This window comes from Montipora foliosa, chromosome 9 (genome assembly GCF_036669935.1).
Source record: "Montipora foliosa isolate CH-2021 chromosome 9, ASM3666993v2, whole genome shotgun sequence".
Taxonomy (NCBI): Eukaryota; Metazoa; Cnidaria; class Anthozoa; order Scleractinia; family Acroporidae; genus Montipora; species Montipora foliosa.
In genome coordinates, this window is record NC_090877.1 from 5,568,015 (window position 1) to 5,573,014 (window position 5,000).

The window sequence follows — 5,000 nt, forward strand, 5'->3', positions numbered from 1 at the left end:
GTTTTAGATGAATTGGTTAACAACAAGGTGGATAGTCTCTGTATGAAGCTTTGATCACTTAAATACTTGAATTTGTCTTACATACCTCGTCTTTTTGGGTTATTCCTGTGCTTGAGACATTCTCACCTTTTTCTAGAACCGCAACTAGTGCTGAAAGTGTTGTGATGTTGCCGCCATTATCTGACTGAATTACAATTTACGTGATGACGTTCCGGGTAATATTGCGCGTCATATTTTCTTTGTTAAATCGTTCCGATATGAAACACTGTGTGCTTGAGTGAAAATAAAGATCGGTGCACCGCGTGGGAATACGTTGAGGTCTGTGGAACTCAGGGAAGGGATGTGGATGAGGATATAATCATCAAGGTATCAAAATTACTGCCATTTACGGGAGAAGATAATCAGTTATTATGCGAAAGCTTTTTATTACTGGGCTGTCTTCGATCAAGGGGTTTGCATTTCACTGTTTTTTCACGACTGCTTGACAGTGGCCTAAGTGAACACCAAGTAAGTTATTTTTTTATTCGTGGTTTAGCGGACTGATTTAAGGGGTTTATTTTGTGATTAAATTAAAAGAACCTATGGCGCTGCGTCGATGGGGAAGTGAAACAGAAATGAATTTATCAGCTGGGTCAGCCCTTCGTCAAAGAGGAAGGCCGTCAAAAATCGAAATGTCAGCTAACAAATTCAGCAAATTTCTCTACGGTGGTCAATTAATCATATCAGCCCACCTGATAACTGAAGCCATTTCTGTGTGACCGATTCAAGGTTCCACTTTGCCGGAACCAGTGTACATGGTCCAACACTTTGGAACACTCTAACTCATGAGTAATTCAAGAAAAAACTTAAGACCTATCAATTTTGTTTTAATTTTTATTATTATTATTTTTAAGCAGAGCAGATTTATATAAAGCGCCGTTGAACTGTGGATTTTGGCGCTATATAAGTTTCATATTATTCAGTATTATTATTATAAATTGAATTCAGAAGTTACAAGCATCAGCTTTAAATACAAAGTGCACTTGCACTTGAAATTATACGGTAAGCTACGGAGGAGTGAACCGCCGGAAGTGTGTTGAATTCATTAAGACTTGTCTCAGTGGTCGCTACTACTTTACCACTGTTTGATTTTCGGTTTGTGGGTTGACAGTTGCTAAGAAATAACGCATTGCTTATTAATCATTATAATATTACCTTTTTATAATTGAACATGTTACGGCAGGTTCTTAAAAGTTCACTTACAACTTCATCGTTTTCTGGCGAGGTTTTTCAGAATTGCTTGCGAAAGAGAAATCATAAACAACACCGATTATACTAATTATACGTAACGTGATAATAAAATAAAAGAACGAACTAATTCTAGGTGAACAGCTCATCTTTTTCATTCTCCTTACTTGTTCTTCATTTTATGTTCAACGGAAATGAAGGCGAAAACCGCTGATGCGCTTCATAGTACCCAAATCAGTTCCATTAAACGTGACATTTGTTGTCGATATTTTATCTGCTCACCTTTTCGTAACAAGACAAAATTCTTGCTGACTAACTCTCAACTAATTGTTTCCAAGGCAATTGAGATAGTTGTTAATATCAGCTCTCGTTAAGCAGATCATTTGCACGTTTTTGTTTACACTCGCACGAATGTCGCGTGCCTAAACTCCCTCACACTCAAAGCGAAGAAACAAACGTATACGAGTACCCCCGGGTGTCAATTGGACATAAACAAGCTGCTTCAGGTTCCTTCAAAACGCCATACCATGCAAAGCCAAATTTAAAACAAGGCAGGCCTCATTACTGCATTGAAAGATTTAACGGATATTGACAATAAGTAGAACAAATGTCTGCTGAATTGCGTAACGTTTAGGAAGGATAAATTTTCTTCACACTACGAATGCTCTAAAGCAGTTTGGTGAAAATTTGTTGGTCATTCATAGACCTCAGTAACAAGGATTAAGAGGCAAGCTGTGGAAACTTCAACTAAAAAAAACGGTGAAGGAAGAAATTTGCTTCTTTTTTCTCTCTGACTCTGAATTTTTCCATAAAGAATTTTGATAGCGTTATAATTACAGTCCTCCCTGGGGGTTAAATTAAAGAAAATAACATAATACTTAAATTATGCTCCTTTGTGAATCTGACTTTTGTACAATTTTAAACGACTTTAATAGCCGTCTCAAACAAAAAAGTGTATTGAAGCATGAATAGTTTGAAATATCAATCAGAAGAAAAGACGATAAAGGTCCATAATTGCACATTTGTTCACAGGACTTCAGTTTGAAGTAGCTCAGGATTTGATCAAGAGTGTCTTTGGCCAAGGTGGGTGGCTTCATTCCTCAGAAACAAAACTTCGGTCTCTTTCTGTTGTCAAAAACTCTAGATCTTTGATAGTAAAGCAGCAAGTGTGGTAATTGGTTTTAAAACTCTTCGGACTTGAGATCCTAATTCGCGATACTCAGTACTCTGTGTGGGAGTCAGTCTCACTGACTCTTCTGAGCTTTTCCAAGTATGAAACCTCATCAAAACAACACGGTAAAAGGCTGCGCAGAAACTGTGGAATTGAAGCAAGCTTAATACGCGCCAAACTGCTAACTGCAAATTTCGTGCTAAGCTTAATGACCCCTTAATATAATCACGTAAAAACAAAAATGAAAACCCAAATCTAAAAATGCAAGACAAAAGAGAATGCTTGTTTTGGTACCGTATAATTTACTTTAACCAAGATTTAAGAACTGAAGTTAATGTCTCGACCGGGCTCAGCTGTAACTGACTACACATACGTGCCGTATACCATCAGTAATATCCGTCATTCGTATATACCACACAAAAAGAATAGTGCTTTCCGAGCATTCTGATTGGCTAGCTCAAAGATGAATTGCAAATATTCACCTCTGAGAAAACGGAGAAAAACAAAATGGCTTCCCGTTTCACTTCGGTTACCGAGGAGGATTGTTCAACTTGTGTGGTATATTCTACAATTATTCACCTCAGTGTTGGCGAAGGTGGTGGATATAGAGCGGCTTTCAATTGAGTGTCGAACGTAATTAGCGAATTGCATTGGTTTTGCGATTGCGTCACTCAGTGATTGGTTCAAAGTTTTCGCGCCATTTTTATAACCAATAAGAAGTGAAACCAAAACCAATCGTTTCTTGCGCGTGCACATTTTCCCGCGCTTTGTGTCGGCTACGTGTAATATGGTTTACTGAATTGTCTCCATCCTTTTTGATTGGCCAAAGTAATTACTTTGATTTTGGTTTTACGATACTCGATTGAAACTCCCTCTATTTTCCACCGCTTCTGCCAATAATTGTTAATTAATTAATAGCTTCCTATCTTTGATATTTTCGCCATAAAATTATTGGACTTAAAAATGCATTTTTTCCATCGAAAATAAATAAACATTTATAGAATAAAGATAAAAGTAATCAGTCAACTTTCCAATTAACTTCAACATTAACTATTAATTTGCATATGTTGATTTAAATATTTTGATTTAAATATTTAAATATTTCGTTGATTTAAAGCTGTAACTCTTCATACTAGTCACTGTAAGCTTTGTTTTGTCACTTGAAAATGATGTCATGGGGACATCGAGACGCTGTGTTGAACTTATTGCGCTTTTCTTTATTCTTGAAATAAATAAATAAATAAATAAATAAATAAGTATAATGAATTAATAATACTATCTAAAGGAAAGACTAATAGCAATTGTACTTTGACCACGCGGACAGTTCCTGTAGGAAGCAAACTGCTTTAAAAGCTGAAAGCTGGGTCTTTTTTGGAATTTGGAGTCCACAAGACAAAAAGTCAGCCAGATTGCTTATCTGGCATTTATATTAATCACTCACATTTTGGTTAAAAATGGAGGAAAAAATAAAAGGACGCCTAAATACAGATCATATAGTATCAATGAGTTCCTGAATTTTCAACTTCAGGTTCCACTGTGGAAGTCGCAATTACAATTCAGTGATTATCCTTGACTGCATTCGTATCTGCGTTGATGGCCAAAGAGGAGGGCACTAATCACTTGCTGTATGAAAGTGACCAGTCCAAATTTCTTGCTCTTGGCGAATTCGAAGGACAAACTTGTCGCATACACAAGGTGAACTGGAAGAACAGTATGATGTCAAGAGACTGGCTTGAAAGGATAAGTACGTGGAATTCGTCCGTTGACTTCTTTGCAAGTGTAAACATGATACCAGACAAACAGGATATTAAAGCAGTGAGAAAAACCAATCAAGGCGGGCAAGAATATCACAGTATTCGTGGTGATGAATTGCCCATGCCCATGCCCACGCAATATCAGAACGACGTGGGAGATTCTGAGGTGTGGGGACTGGAAATGTACGAAAAGACTTTAAGGGCTGAACCCCTTCAACAAGTTTTAGAAGGCTTATGTTGGAGTCGTAAGCCAGACTCCGCTTACATCAGCTTAGTTAGCCAAATCCATGTCCCTGAGAGCTTTTCCAAGATCTCGGAGAAAGATTCTGCTGATGAAAACGTTGCTGTTCTAAGGCACATTCGCCGAGAAACTGAATGCGACAAAGTTGAGGAAAAATCCAAGTCGCTGCCTGTTTTGTTCCCATCACAGCAGCAATTAGAAGCGAAACGAAAACTCAGTTTTGAATACATAAAGGAAGTCAGTAGGCTGGAATCAGTGTTTTGCCAATAAGGACTAAGCATATATATGTTTGCCGGAAGTAGATGAGACTTGAGGACGTTCGCGCGAGAATTTTCTAAAATTGATTTTTTTCTGCAAATTTTACCTTTGAAAGATGATGAGTTAGTGATGTCAGAAATATGAAAAAAATGGGGCATCACCGACTTCGTTTTGGAGAGAACGTGCCCGGAAGAACACCCTAAATCTGAAAAAATCCGGCTTCTTTAGCGAATAAGGTCACAGTGTCTGTAAGCCCAAAAATATTGCAGTTACATCTTTGAAGTGAAATGTTCTCTACCAAACTTTGTTTAGGTGGACCCATCAAGTTAACTTAGTTAACTGTTGAGGT

At 37.5% G+C, this 5,000-nt stretch overlaps 1 protein-coding gene and 1 long non-coding RNA gene across 2 annotated transcripts in view; one reads left to right on the forward strand and one right to left on the reverse strand.

Annotated features, from left to right (window-relative positions):
• The window catches only part of LOC137970200 (acid-sensing ion channel 4-A-like), an 18,463-nt gene extending 18,262 nt beyond the window's left edge, over window positions 1-201 (reverse strand). Inside the window, exon 1 of the mRNA XM_068816720.1 lies at window positions 86-201. The gene's annotated coding sequence lies outside the window, so the exon portion shown is untranslated. The remainder of the gene's footprint in view (window positions 1-85) is intronic.
• Window positions 202-270: 69 nt separating this feature from the next.
• The window catches only part of LOC137970202 (uncharacterized), a 5,617-nt gene continuing 887 nt past the window's right edge, over window positions 271-5,000 (forward strand). Inside the window, exons 1-3 of the long non-coding RNA XR_011116776.1 lie at window positions 271-507; window positions 2,260-2,310; window positions 3,927-5,000. The exon at window positions 3,927-5,000 is cut by the window's right edge and continues 887 nt beyond it. This is a non-coding gene — a long non-coding RNA (uncharacterized lncRNA). The remainder of the gene's footprint in view (window positions 508-2,259; window positions 2,311-3,926) is intronic.